Source organism: Eubalaena glacialis, chromosome 5 (assembly GCF_028564815.1).
Source record: "Eubalaena glacialis isolate mEubGla1 chromosome 5, mEubGla1.1.hap2.+ XY, whole genome shotgun sequence".
Classification (NCBI taxonomy): Eukaryota; Metazoa; Chordata; class Mammalia; order Artiodactyla; family Balaenidae; genus Eubalaena; species Eubalaena glacialis.
In genome coordinates, this window is record NC_083720.1 from 31,118,334 (window position 1) to 31,134,423 (window position 16,090).

General features: G+C 37.4%; 1 protein-coding gene across 1 annotated transcript in view; it reads left to right on the forward strand.

Annotated features, from left to right (window-relative positions):
- Positions 1-16,090, forward strand: part of COL25A1 (collagen type XXV alpha 1 chain) — a 461,378-nt gene that overhangs the window by 104,665 nt on the left and 340,623 nt on the right. The window lies entirely within an intron of this gene.

Below are 16,090 nucleotides of genomic sequence, written 5' to 3' on the forward strand. Positions count from 1 at the left end.
AACCATTTTAAGTATGGGCATGGCAGGTATAGTAATTTTATGGATTTTGAAACATTTTTCTCATCACAGCTGAAACAGATTTATCTGCAACACTTAGCAGTGTCTGTTAAAAAGTGAGGCTCCAGTGCCAGCATAGAACGTAATCAGGGTGTTTTTACTGTTGGGTGACATCCACTTCCTTGAGGTCCTGTACAGTCTTGCAAGAGTCCCGCAGGACTTGATTGTTCAATGAGTTTTACCTGGCTATCGGTGAATTTAAGAGAGTAAAAGGAGGCTCTCTCTACAGTACTAATGAAGTTCCTTTGGAACATTTAAAAAGAGTGAAATCAGATGTCAAGAAGCCTGCCAGGGAGATAAAATGCAATGTGTTTTAAACATTGCTTTTCTCCTGATTAAGTGCATAGTGTTAATAGCTACGTATCAGTTTTGTGTGTGTGTATGAATAGGTAGAATCTGATGTGGTTAAAAAAAAAGTAGACTTTACTGTTCAGGGAGCTGAGAAGAGATGAGTTATTTCTGAAAAGGGCCTTTTTGCCAGTGTTGTATTGGGTTAAAGAGTCTACAAAAGAAGTAAGCATTGGCTAGGGCCCCATACTCATTTTTGAGACAACTGGAGTAAGAAAAAAATGGAAAAAATTCAAAGTAAAAGCAAAATGGTTAATGTAAAAGTATAAGGAAAAATTAATTTTGAGACATATACAAGCTAAGAAAAATTTATAAATCTTATTATTAAGGATCAGAGCTTGTTTAAAACAGATTTTTGTTCATGAGAAAATGTATTGCATGTATATAACACTGGGAACATGTTAAAGTTTCATGTGCATTATGAAGAATTTTAGTTAATACTAGAGTGGCCTTCCACTGATACATGTTAATTATTAAATTTAATGAAATATAATATATTTTGACAGGATGAGTAACTTATTCATCTGTTGATCAGTCACCTTGAATCTGTAATAGTATTCAGCATATTGTCAGGTATTAAGTCAGAACTTATTAGTTGATTTCAAACATTCTGAATTAAGATGTTGGCCTGGAATTTTAAATGGAATCAAGATTTAGAAACTTCCTGAATAATATCAGTTTTATGAAAATAAGACGTAGGTTTTTGAATTTAGGTGTTTCCTGTGAGTACTTACAAATTTTAATGTGAAATTTAAAAATATTGTCATGTGACTTTAAATATTTAATATTTGATCATACAGTTTGACTAAATATATGTGTTTGTATGATTTACATATATCTGGTTAATAGATTTTAAATGGACCATGAGTAATAAGAAATAGCAGTACTATTCATCTAAAAGTCTTTGCATTTTAACATTACATGATAATTAGATTAAAGACTAGCCTCTCTAAAATAACTCTGGCACCTATCAGTATTTGCACACTGATAAAATGTCTCAGCAATTGATTGATTTTCTGTGCTGCTCAGGAGCACCATAGTTTTCTTGTTAAATTCACTACAGAGGTAGTCTAGTAGTTTTGATGTATGAGATTTATAAGATGAAGTACATTTGTCTGTTCTTAGTTCCTCATGCACAGAAGGATGCTTTGAAATAGCTTCACTTTACCCAGGAGCCACACTAAATTTTTAATAGACTCCGTATTTCTGAGGACAAATTTAAAAAAAAAACACCTTCTTCTGAAAGATTTGAAGTGGAGAGTGCTGTTGTACTCATTGTATAGAATCCTGGTAGAGATGAAAGTAAGGATACATGGTATGTTCTGTGATTACAGCTGAATTAGGGTAAACACATTTAACAAATACAAAATGTTTGTACAATAATATGTATATATATGTATACACACACTTACACATACACATATATACATATATTATGGTACATAGACTACTTTATATATTTACACATTCCTAACTATGAGAGAAATCTCTCACTCTTTTTTTTTCTTTGTTTAGATAGCTAAGTTTAAATAGGCATCCAGACTGTGTACCTATCATTAAATGTTACTTTGGACTTAAAGAGGAAAGAAGGCAGTCTGACTGAGTTTCCTTTCAGCACCGTGATAGTGATTTGCCAGAGGTCTCATCTCTCTGTAATGAAGGTACCTTATCTTCTCTCGAGTGGATCCCAGCAACCTGTGTACAGTACACAGAGAACATCTTTGTATTAGACGTGGAGCATGAGTCCAAACCCATTACACTAGGAAAGATACCACATTTACTCCTCGGTGGATTACTTCCTTCACTGCTGTTGCTATTTCAGAGGCAGGACAGAGAGCAACACAGGGCTCTCTGTAAATATGAAATTAAAAAAAATAGCTGGAAGTCTCTGTGCTGGGAGCCAAGTACACTATACCACATTCACTTCCTTTACAGAATACCAGAAAATGAAAAACATACGGGGTGACTTGTTGAGTTGATTTTGTTCTCTACTCTATACTTGTTATGGATTCGTTTTCAGAATCAAACATTCTGAGTGCTTCTTGGTGGATGCATGTGGGTTTGCAAACATCACAGCATGTGGGACCCAGTGAAACGCGAATTTCATTTGTTTTCCTTGGCTTCTGCATGTCATGATCTGTTCAATATGACAGTCTAGGAGACAGTAAATTTTAGCAAGGTCTTAGGGCTGAGTCGTGAACTTCACTTTGGTTAGGATAAGAAGTCTGGTAATGAGAAGTGGCCTGATACTGTACTTGGTTCTTCCGTTTATGCAATTCATATTATTGGATCTTAATTTCTCACTGTTGAGATTGGAACACTTAATTATATGTCCAGGCACATCTTACTAGATGTTTTTACTCTGTGTATGGTACTTATTCTATCCTATCTGATGAACAGAGTATTAGGATCTACCAAGGTAAGTATATATAAATTTGTATCACTCAGTTATTATTTCAATAATGCTACATAACAAGGAGCCACACCATCTCAATGACATAAAACAAAAAGCATTTATTAAGTTTGTATGTCTGTGGAGGCCAGCAGACTACACAGACTGGTCTCATCTAGGGCAACTGGCTGGGGCTACTGTGTTTCACATGTCCCTCTTTCTCCTCCTGAGACAGTGGGTTACACCTGACATGTTCTTCTTATAGCAATGGTAGAAGTATAAGAGGGCAAGTTCAATCATGCATGTGCACATCAGTGTTTTAAAGGGAGGAGGTCACATTATACCCACTAGTGTTCTATTGGTCAGAGCATGTCATATGGACAAATCCAAAGTCAAGGAGCAGAGAAATATTTTCATTCTGTCTACTGAAGGAATTAAAAAGTACATGGATATAAGGAATGGTAAAGTATTGAGACCATTAACACAGCCTACTGCAAGGGTTATTGCTTATTTTCATACTCTTAAGGAGAACAGAGCATAAAGATAGAATGGATTGAAGGAATCAAAGGAAGAAGTTTACAAAGTAATTCATCCCAGTCTATTGCTTGATTAGGTATATAATTGCCTGATTATATACCTTTCTCCTCCTCTTACTGCCTCTATATGCTTCATGGAATAATGATGACATCTTTTTTATTCATCATTTTATGCCCAGGGTCTAGAATAGTCCTTGGAATGAAAGCTCAGAATATATTATTGCAATGAGTTAGTGAACTTTATCTAAAGTTAGGCTTCTCCCAAAATCAATTGGGATAGTAGATTAATTGATCTTTTAATTGAAATATAATTGACATATAACATTGTATTAGTTTTAGGCGTACAATGTAATTGTATAGATAGATAACAACTTTAGTTAACACCCATTACTACACATTGTTCCAAATTTTTTTTCCTGTGATGAAAACTCGTAAGATCTACTCTCTTAGCAACTTTCAAATATACAATATGGTATTGTTAACTATATCCACCATGCTGTACATTACATCCCCAGGGATTATTTACAACTGGAAGTTTGTACTTTTTGATGAACTTCACCAATTTCATCCATAGTCTGCTTCTGGGAGCTACCAATCTGTTCTCTGTAGCTATGATTTGTTTTTCTTTTTTAAGATTCCACATATAAATGAGATCATAGAGTATTTGTCTTTCCCTGTCTGACTTATTTCACTTAGCATAAGATGCTTTGAAGGTCCATCCATGTGGTCTCAAATGGCAGACTATCCTTTTTATGGCTGAATAATACTCCATTGTATATGTATGCCACATTTTCTTTATTCATTCATCAATTGATGGATACTTAGGTTGTTTCCATGTCTTGGTTATTGTAAATAATGCTGCAATGAATATGGGGGTGCAGATATCTTTTGGAGATAGTGCTTTGGTTTCATTTTCACTCTGTTGGACCCAAACATTAAGCGGATAAGGGGCTATTTTACAAGAGGGCCTGCAACACAGATGACACAAAGTTTTTCTTAAGATGTGTCATCCTTTGCCTCTCTATAGTGGTGCCCACAAATTACTATTCCTTGGGCCATTTTTCATTCTGCATATAATAAATTTATTAACCACTTGTGTCCTCAATGCTATGTAGGCTTCCTGGAATAAACAGATGTATAGAACACAGTGCTTGGTATACAAAGATTTGCATGACAACTAGTTTATTGGAGAGTCACAACTTTATAGGAGTACCACCATGGGACTTTAAAAATGTTTCCAGTCACTGCCTTTAATCTTCAGTTGAATTCTCTTTTTCCATTTCTTAATGATATCTTAAAAGATATAATTTTCCGGTCATTTTCATTTATTGAAAATTCAGTCCAGGTCAGAACTTTAATCTAAAACTTGATTTAAATCTTACTTCCTCTCCTCTGCCTGTGGCTGACTTCACCAGCTGCTCCCAGGACCTGAAGTGTGTGGAGACTGTCATCTGCTTTTCACGTCTCATCCCACTTCTTCACTTTTGGGTGCTGGTGAGAGGTGTGGTCTAAACCTTACCAGCACCCCCCTTCCCTCTCCTGCGGGCCTGCATAGCTCTTATCCTCAGTTTGTTGGTGTCACTGTTTCTCTGACCAACGCTGACTGACATTTGATAGCTAGGATTCAAATGTTGACTATCTCCTGGGGCAGGTATGAGTTTATCCCACCACCTCACCTTAAGATGAGGGATCCAAATAAATCAACCTCTTCCATTCCTTTTTAGTTTTCACTATCACAGCTCCTTGATGTTAAGTCCCCATATTTTTTGTTGGTACTCCCACAATGTCATGACTCCCAATAAACTAGTTGTTCATGTAAATCCTTGTATGCCAAACACTGTGTTCTACGTATCTCTCTATTCCAGGAAGTTTGCATAGTGTTGAGGACATAATAAATGGTGGAAAAATTTATATGCAAAATGAAAAAAGGTCCAAGGGATGGGTCCCCTCATCCAGTAGGTAGCTCTCTGGGGTGGGAACCAGCAAGGTAGCTCAAGCCCAGCCACCTTCTTCAATGTCCATTAAACCTTAGAAAACACACTTCCTTTCCACCCTAGATGGTGGGTAGTTCAGCTGCCTTACTGGCTGCCACTCTCTGCCCTATAATCTTACTCTAGATCTCTTCAATCCTGCTTGGACACGCACAGGTGAGGAAAATGGTAAAGTTCACTGCCGAAGTGGCTATCCATGTGGCGAACAGAACACCAGTGCCCTTTTCCTTATGGCATTCCCAACTTTATCCTATGGTGTACTGAACGGGGTGGGCAGGGAAGTACCCTCTTTCCTCTCACCACAAACACTGCACTCCCTAACAAGGTGGGTGACTCAGCTCTTTCAAACCCCCTCTGTCCCCCTCATTCTCAGTTTTCAATTTTTATAAATAGGAGGCGTGTGTTGGGGGGTGTCTGTTGGGTGTAGCAGGGCTGGTTCTGCAAATTCTGAGTAACCCCCCGGGGAAGACATTGAGGTCCAATTGTGGCGACTGTGCCGTGTGGCATGCTGAGTGCTTCTGGGGCTCAACAGTGGGTCTCATCAGGAGCACCTGGAACCCCCACTCAGCATCCTGTCACTCAGCAACATGTGAGCAAAGGCGCTGCAATATTACAGGTCCCTGATGGAAGTTTACATATCAAGAGAACAAAGTATGAGGTAGAAATGGTGATTGAATCACTCCTATATTTTGCGGCTGTAAAACCAGATGACTTCTGTGATCTTTGACCACTTCTTTCTCTCATTCTTTGTCTCTTCATTTTGCCTGCAAGACTGAGGTCCTCCTCCAAGTTGTCTTCAATTTTCTATTCTCATTCTTCATAATCTTATTGAACAATCTTGTCTATTTCTATGGCCTCAACTTCCACTTCCATCAAGATGGCTCCAAAACTTAGCGCTTTCCTGAGCTCTTTTGTTACATTGGCAATTACTTAATTTACACATTAACATGGATGTCTTGTCAGAATTCACACTTTACACTTTTCAAACTGAATTATCATTTTTCCTCAAAGCAGCTTCTTCCAGTTTCCTGAATTTCTACTATTTCTTGTATTTCCTGGCCGCCTGAACTCACATCTTGTCAACTTTTAGTCCCCTCCCTTTCCTCCTTCTGGTTTTCCCCACTGCTCTGAATTAGTCCTTCCCTAAATCTCTCTTATCTGTCTATTTCTGCCTGTATTAGTTTGCTAAGTCTGTCATAATAAAGTACCTCAGATTTCTTGGCTTAAGCAACAGAAACTTATTTTTTCACAATTCTGAAGTCTAGCAGTCTGAGATCAAGAGGTCGTTAGGATTGCTTCCTCCTGAGGCCTCTTTCCTTTGCTTGTAGATGGCCATCTTCTTCCTGTGTCTTCACATGGTCTTCCCTCTGTATGTCTGTTTCCAAACTTCCTCCTTTTGTAAGGATACCAGTCACAATGGATTAGGGCCCATACTAGTGACCTCATTTTAACTGAATTCTCTCTTTAAAGACTCTATCTCCAAATACAGTGACATTCTGCGGTATTGGGGGTTATGACATCAACATATGATTTGGGAGAGCCATGTTACTCAGCCTGTAACACTGCCCATTCCCACGAATAACCTTTAGTCAACTTATTTCTTCTTACCTAGGCTTTTGCAAAGTTTATTTTACTACACCTCTTCACCCCCAACATTTCCTGCCTTTATTCTTTTACCACTTTACTACATTTGATCTCTGGGTTAATCTCTCTCTAAAGCAAAGATTTTTTTCATGAGTGACACCGTGATCACTCTTAGCCTGACATGTATGGCCATCCACCACATGGCCATGTCTGCCTTTCCAGGATTGGGTGCCACTGTTCCTCAACATACCCTCTGTTCTAGTCAAGCTAAATTACTGCTGCGTCCCAAGCAGATTCTGCATTTCCCTTGGCTGTTCCTCTCTAGTTCTCATCCTACACGCCCTTTAAGAATCAGCTTAAATTGTTACTTAACTCAGGTAGCTCTCCCTGTCACTCTTTTTGTAACTAACTTCTCTCTGAGCAGTACTCCTGTTGCACTTAATTTTATTTTTCTTAGAAAAGTTGCCACATTCACCTTTGATTATAGTAATTTATATGACTCTTCTCTTTGTTACCAGTGTGTAAATTCCTTTAGCATAGAGTCTGAATCTTGTGTTTCCCCCAGTGCTTTCATATAGTTGGTAGAATAGAAACTCACACTTAGGGGGTACTCAGATGCTTAGTGTGATATCTTACTTAGAGATTCAACAATTTGGGATATAATCTTTTATTTTTTAAATTAAAAAAAATTTTTTTTATTGGAGTATAGTTGATTTACAATGTTGTGTTAGTTTCAGGTATACAGCAAAATGAATCAGTTATACATGTACACATATCCACTCTTTTTTAGAGCCTTTTCCCATATAGGCCATTACAGAGTATTGAGTAGAGTTTCCTGTGCTATACAGTAGGTCCTTATTAGTTATCAATTTTATATATAGTAGTGTGTATATGTCAATCCCAATCTTCCAATTTATCTCTCCCCCCCGCCCATCCCCTGGTATTCTACATATAAGGTTTGTCTTTCTCTCTCTGACATAGTTCACTCAGTATGACAATTACTAGGTCCACATTTCTCCAAAGAAGACATACAGGTGGCTAAAAAGCACATGAAAAGATGCTCAACATCACTAATTATTAGAAAAATGCAAATCAAAACCGCAATGAAGTATCACCTCACACCGGTCAGAATGACTGTCATAAAAAAATCTACAAACAGTAAATGCTGGAGAGGGTGTGGAGAAAAGGGAACCCTCCTACACTGTTGGTGGAAATGTAAACTGGTACAGCCACTATGGAGAACAGTATGGAGTTTCCTTAAAAAACTGAAAATAGAGCTACCATATGATCCAGCCATCCCACTCCTGGGCATATATCTGGAGAAAGCCATAATTCAAAAAGATACATGCACCCCAGTGTTCATTGCAGCACTATTTACAATAGCCAAGACATGGAAACAACCTAAATGTCCATCAATAGAGGGATATAATGTGTTAAAAGTCAGAGTATTACTGCACGTGTAAGTGCTTTTCATAGTTCTTATTGTTATCAACACTCAATAAATGATTTAAACTATAATATCCAGTTTTCTGGATGATAAATATTGGATCTATTAACCCAAAATGTGTGGAGACCCTTAAGGCAGAATGCATTCCTTGTGGAGAGCAGGGGAGCCCTCAAAGCCAAAGGTGGTTGGTCCCAGGGAGTGGCTTTCAGGAACGTGGCTAAATGCAAGCGGCCTACTAACCCCTCGATGATTTTGAGCAGCTGCTGAGCTTTCTGTGTTTCGTGTGTCCCTTTCTTGTGGGTGACAACTACCAAATCTCTAAGGCACGCAGGGGATGAAAATGAGAGTTTGGGGTTCATGGCCTCAGCTGTTTGAATTTGTCAACCTGGTCAAATAGCACAAATTCTCATCTCCCTTTTGCATTGTCCTTCTTGGTTTCCCACAAGAATGTATTTTCCCCAACCTGATGGGCAAGTGCATAATTTACTTCATCACTGAATTTACTATGAAACCTATTGTTTTCCTAGTGTGTGGAACCAATGTAAACAAAACCAAGAAGCATGGTTTGTGGCTTATTTAAAACACTGCTTTCTGTATATTATTCCAGCAAACTGTCTGCTTCAGGATAGTGATCTGGTGTGTATTAGCAACCTTGCGGGAAAATGCTGAAGCAATTTGCCATCGTCTCTTAAAAATAACACTACTATAGCCCAGAAGGATGATATGCTTTATGCAACAAATATAATTTCAGAACTCATAAATTAAGGCCTTCTCCAAGTCTTATTTTGTATCACCATTTTGCTTCCTTATGTGAAACAGCAGATGAAAGATGCCTCTCTGCAGCATTAAATGTCAGTTTTGATGTGTGTGCCTGATTTTATTAGTTAGCATTAATATCTATGGGCTAATAAAAAGAACAAGAAATATGGATTATGAAACAGCAATGAAAGGGAGAGGTTTAGAATATTTAGGTTCTCCTAAATAACTAATCAACTCCTATTAAATCCATCTATTTCATATTTTCTTCAAGAAGACACTGAATCAACTGATCAGATAATTTCAGGCCTATAAAAACTCCATTACTTAAAAAATTTCCATTGTACCCCCTAATATCATTGTGTTAATATCACACATGACTTTCTCTTAGACACTGACCAACCTACTGTCCTACTTAAAACTTTAGTCTCTCACTGGCATCTGCCAAAGTTGCATTGTTTATGTTCCAGAGAGAATCAGGTGATCTCCACATTGGAATTGCCTAGATTATAAGGGTGTGGATAAATATTTGTGCTGTGTATATGCATCTTCCTTCCTCCCTCCTTTCCTTCTTCCCTCCCTCCCTCCCTCCCTTCCTTCCTTCTCTATTTGAATGCTTAGTGAATATTTTCCTTATTCTTGTGATTAAAATATTTGTCAATATGTTTCTTGGTATTGTCTCTTTCCATAGATTTTGCCGGAAGCATGATGAGCCCATTCATTTGAATATCTGTGATTTCTTTCAGTCTAAGAAAGTTTTTCTTTGATTTGTCTTTTATTATTGTTTCCATTCCAACTGATTTGGTGAAATACCACAATAATTGGCTGTCTCTCCATTCTTTTGTCTACAAACATGTCATCTTCTCTCTCATTTTTTTATTTGCTTTTCTTCTGCATTAATAGAGAACATCTGAAGTTTTCCTTTCATATCACTGATTGTATTTTATGAAGCATAAATTTTGCTCTTTATTGCCTTTATGCTCAATTTATTTTACCCTTGCCTTGTTAGTTTTTTTAAACATGAAAATTTGAAACACCGTTTATTTTTAGAACATCACAAATAAAATGAAAGGCAAAGGACAAATATTTGCTGGAAGAAGAAATCCCACCAATATTAAGGTTTATAAACTTAATGCAAAAAAGCTCTTTTAACTGAAAAGAATATCAACACCTGTTTTAAAAAACCTGCAGTTCTTCCCTCCTGTGTTTTTCTCTTGTGTGTCTCCTTTACTATCACACAGAACATTTCACTTCTGACACTTCTGGTCACCAAATGTGTGGAGGTTTTCCTCACACCACCAAGTACTTCTCTGCAACACCAGCTGATTGTCCTGCAGCTTAACTCAATTCTGACACTATCTGCCTGAGGCTAAGGGCTCAGTCCCCTGAGACTGTCCCCCACTTCAGATGCCAATCACAAGTCCAGGTTGTCGCCTGTGCTTCTGATGATCAACTGTAAGTCTGTGGTTCCCACGTCCCCCTCCTTAGGTTTGACTAATTTGCTAGAGCAGCTCACAGACTCAGGGAAACACTTACTTATGTTTACCAGTTTATTAAAGGATACAGATGAACAGCTAGATGAAGAGATACATAGGGTGAGGTCTACGAGGGTCCTGAGCACAGCTCTGTCCTGGTGTCAGGGTGCATTATCCTTCTGGTATATGGATTTACCAACCTGGAATCTCTCTGAACCCCGTGCTATTGGGATTTTTATGGAGGATTCCTCACAGAGGCATGATCAATCATTAACTCCATTTTCAGTCCTCCCTTCTCAAGAGAACAGGGGGCGAGGCTGAAAATTTCAAGCTCCTAATCATGTCTTGTTCTTTCCGGTGACCAGCTCCCAGCCAGGAGCCCACCCAGAGTCGTCTCTTTAGAACAAAAGACACTCCTATCAACCAGGAAATTGCAAGTATTTCAGGAGTCCTGTGTCAGGAACTGGGGTCAAAGACCAAATATGAGAACAAAAGTTGCTTCTAATACCCTTATCACTTAGGATATCACAAAGACTTCAGGGGTCTGTGCCATGAACTGGGGGCAGAGACCAATATATATTTTTTCTATATTTTCACAGCACTCTAAGAGAAAAACTAGCAAAGGCAATTGCAAGCAACTGATGGAAGATGACAAATAGACAAATTCAGGACAAGTACTAAACCTAATTAGTAAAAATTTTTAACCAACATAATACTTTTTAAATATAAAATTTTAAGATTAAAAAGTAGATACAATGCTGAAGTAGATTTGGTAAACGGATAATCACAAACCTTGCTGATAGGAGAGCAAACTTCAATAAACTTCTTGAAGCCAATTTGTTGATATGTGTCAAGAAACTTAAAAAGGGTAAAAATCCATTGATCCGGCAATCTTACTGGTGGAAATTTATCTTAAAGAAATAATCAAAGATCTTATGAAAATTATAAGTACAGGGATGCTCATTATGCTTTAAAATTGGAAAATAAGAAAAAACTAAACATCCAACAGTAAGAGAATCATACCTGTTAGAGCACATACATGGTGTAATATTATGCATCTTTTTAAAAACCTGTTTTAAAAGAGAATTTATTGATGTGGCAAAAACATTCATTTTAATGTTAACTGAAAAAAGAATAAAAATTGTGTATGATATTCATTAAATAACCTCCTCTTTTTCTTTCTACACACACACACACACACATTCAATCTTCATTTATTTATCATCATTACTATTTAATTCATCCTTTGATTTTTTTTATTTGAATTTTATTTTATTTATTTATTTTTATACAGCAGGTTCTTATTAGTTATCTATTTTATACATATTAGTGTATACATGTCAATCCTAATCTCCCAGTTCATCCCACCACCACTACCAACAGCCCCCACCCCCCAGCCTGCTTTCTCCCCTTGGTGTCCACACGTTTGTTCTCTACATCTGTGTCTCCATTTCTGCCTTGCAAACTGGTTCATCAGTACCATTTTTCTAGATTCCACACATATGCGTTAATATACAATATTTGTTTTTCTCTTTCTGACTTACTTCACTCTGTATGACAGTCTCTAGGTCCATCCACGTCTCTACAAATGACCCAATTTCATTCCTTTTTATGGCTGAGTAATATTCCATTGTATATATGTACCACATCTTCTTTATCCATTCGTCTGTTGATGGGCGTTTAGGTTGCTTCCGTGACCTGGCTATTGTAAATAGTGCTGCAACGAACATTGGGGTGCATGTGTCTTTTTGAATTATGGTTTTCTCAGGGTATGTGCCCAGTAGTGGGATTGCTGGGTCATATGGTAATTCTATTTAGAGCTTTTTAAGGAAACTCCATACTGTTCTCCATAGTGGCTGTATCAATTTACATTCCCATCAACAGTGCAAGAGGGTTCCCTTTTCACCACACCCTCTGCAGCATTTGTTGTTTGTAGATTTTCTGATGATGCCCATTCTAGCCGGTGTGAGGTGATACCTCATTGTAGTTTTGATTTGCGTTTCTCTAATAATTAGTGATGTTGAGCAGCTTTTCATTGGCCTCTTGGCCATCTGTATGTCTTCCTTGGTGAAATGTCTATTTAGGTCTTCTGCCCATTTTTTAACTGGATTTTGTTTTTTTGGTATTGAGCTCCATGAGCTGTTTATATATTTTGGAGATTAATCCTTTGTCTGTTGTTTCATTTGCAAATATTTTTTCCCATTCTGATGGTTGTGTTTTTGTCTTGTTTATGGTTTCCTTTGCTGTGCAAAAGCTTTTAAGTTTAATTAAGTCCCATTTGTTTATTTTTGTTTTTATTTCCATTACTCTAGGAGGTGGGTCAAAAAAGATTTTGCTGTGGATTATGTCAAAGTGTGTTTTTCGTATGTTTTCCTCTAAGAGTTTTATAGTGTCTGGTGTTACATTTAGGTCTTTAATCCATTTGGAGTTTATTTTTGTGTATGGTGTTAGGTAGTGTTCTACTTTCATTGTTTTACATGTAGCTGTCCAGTTTTACCAACACCACTTATTGAGGAGGCTGTCTTTTCTCCATTGTATGTTCTTGCCTCCTTTGTCATAAATTAGGTGCCCGTATGTGTGTGGGTTTATCTCTGCTTGCCCATTAAAAAAATTTTTTTTTAACATCTTTATTGGAGTATAATTGCTTTACAGTGGTGTGTTAGTTTCTGCTTTATAACACAATCAGCTATACATATACATATATCCCCATATCTCCTCCCTCTTGCGTCTTCCTCCCACCCCTCTAGGTGATCACAAAGCACCAAGCTGATCTCCCTGTGCTCTGTGGCTGCTTCCCACTAGCTACCTATTTTACATTTGGTAGTGTATATATGTCCATGCCACTCTCTCACTTCGTCCCAGCTTACCCTTCTCCCTCCCCATATCCTCAAGTCCATTCTCTACATCTGCCTCTTTATTCCTTTCCTGCCCTTAGGTTTTTCAGAACCTTTTTGTTTGTTTGTTTTAGATTCCATATATATGTGTTAGCATACGGTATTTGTTTTTCTCTTTCTGACTTACTTCACTCTGTATGACAGACTCTAGGTCCATCCACCTCACTACAAATAACTCAGTTTTGTTTCTTTTTATGGCTGAGTAATATTCCATTGTATATATGTGCCATATCTTCTTTATCCATTCATCTGTCGATGAACACTTAGGTTGCTTCCATGTGCTAGCTATTGTAAATAGTACTGCAGTGAACATTGTGGTACATGACTCTTTTTGAATTATGGTTTTCTCAGGGTATATGCCCAGTAGTGGGATTGCTAGGTCGTGAGGTACTTCTATTTGTAGTTTTTTAAGGAACTTCTATACTGTTCTTCATAGAGGCTGTATCAATTTACACTTCCACCAACAGTGCAAGAGGGTTCCCTTTTCTCCACACTCTCTCCAGCATTTATTGTTTGTAGATTTTTTGATGATGGCCATTCTGACTGGTGTGAGGTGATACCTCATTGTAGTTTTGATTTGCATTTCTCTAATGATTAGTGATGTTGAGCATCCTTTCATGTGTTTGTTGGCATTCTGTATATCTTCTTTTGGGAAATGTTAGGTCTTCTGCCCATTTTTCGATTGGGTTGTTTGTTTTTTTGATATTGAGCTGCATGAGCTGCTTGTAAATTTTGGAGATTAATCCTTTGTCAGTTGCTTCATTTGCAAATATTTTCTCCCATTCTGAGGGTTGTCTTTTCATCTTGTTTATGGTTTCCTTTGCTGTGCAAAAGCTTTTAAGTTTCATTAGGCCCCATTGGTTTATTTCTGTTTTTATTTCCATTTCTCTGGGAGGTGGGTCAAAAAGGATCTTGCTGTGATTTATGTCGTAGAGTGTTCTGCCTATGATTTCCTCTAAGAGTTTTATAGTGTCCAGTCTTACATTTAGGTCTTTAATCCATTTTTAATTTATTTTTGTGTATGGTGTTTGGGAGTGTTCTAATTTCATTTTTTACATATAGTTGGCCTGTTTTCCCAGCACCACTTATTGAAGAGACTGTCTTTTCTCCATTGTATATCCTTATCCTTCGATTTTTTTAATCACACCCTATTCTCTTCTGGATTTCTCTTCTTTCATGGAGGGCATGTCATCTTGCATCCAATGGAGAATTTCCTATGGTAAATATGTTTAGATGTCCTTACTTTGTTTTGCAGTACCTTTCTTCTTAGGTTACACACTGAATTTTTCTTTATGCAGTCTTGAGATGAGAGATCAGCCTATGATTGATGATTGCCAGTGAGTTGCCTTTGGCCCCTTTCTTAGACCACTTGGGTGTAGTCCCATTCTCAAATCCACAACCCCCTGGAAGTTTGATACATATATCTTCTTGTTCAATTTTTCATGTCCGATTGACTTTCATCCAGTATAGCTCAGCTGGGCTGAAATGGTGCCTTCTCTTGTGTTTTCTTCTCACTCCACACCTCTCTGACACTGTGAACAAATGGAATCATGAAAAACTACAATATGGAGGGCATTGCTTTTAGAGACAGTGCACCACCACTTTTTCCCAATCTTGATGCCCAATTATTTCTAGCTCAGTCTCTGTGGAAGGAGAGTTAGTGAAGAGAGAACAGGATAGGGCGGTATGCTAGCTGTCTTGAGAAGCAAGCAGGAGAAAGAGGAGCTGGCCAGTTTTGTTTGTGGTAGCCCTTGTGTTTGTGAACCAAAGAAGAGATAGTAGGGGAGGAACATGGACTCTATAGGCCCATATTAGAGTTGAAACTGCAGTTATGACCTGTTGATTTTGATTCCTGATTTGTTTCATTGGCTTTGTAATTAGTGGCAAATTATTCCAGATTCTTGTCATAGGTTGCCTGTTACTCCCATTTTTTATTATGTGACTTTTCTCCTTTTGGGAGGCTGTCTTCATACTTATGAAGTTAGAAACTTTATCATGAAGTTGGAAAAGATTGCTTCAGGAACTCCTTAACAAAATATAATTTTAAGTAGGAAGAAGGAAAAAAGATGTTTTCAATCCTTAAATTATTTTTCTTCAGTTGATATACTTTACTTGCTATAGTATGAAAGAGAAGATATCATACCTCTGTAGCTGGGGCAAGTGGTACAGCTTATTTTAACAAAACGACCACATTTCTCCATTGCACTTGGCTTTGCCACATTATATCACTATAATCAAATGAAACTGCCAATCACAGAGGGTAGAAAGAAACATAATTATATGGAATTATACAGTGGCTTCATTTTGAACCTATGCCATGATGTAAATGTATGAATTCATAATGCTAGCTACTGTAGCTCTTATAGTGTGCTAGGTACTGTTTTAAACATTTTGTATATATTAACTCATTTAATTCTCCCACAACGCTGAGGTAAGTATTCTTTCCAGAATCTTACAGATAAGGAAACTGAAGCACAGAGAAGTCAAGTAACTTGCCCTAAGTTTTATAGCTGGTAAGTGTCAGTGGTAGCATTCTGAACTTTTTAATCCTAAAATCCCAAATTCAGGTTTTTTGAATTTTATTAGTAATCTAAATACAAGGAAAAAAAC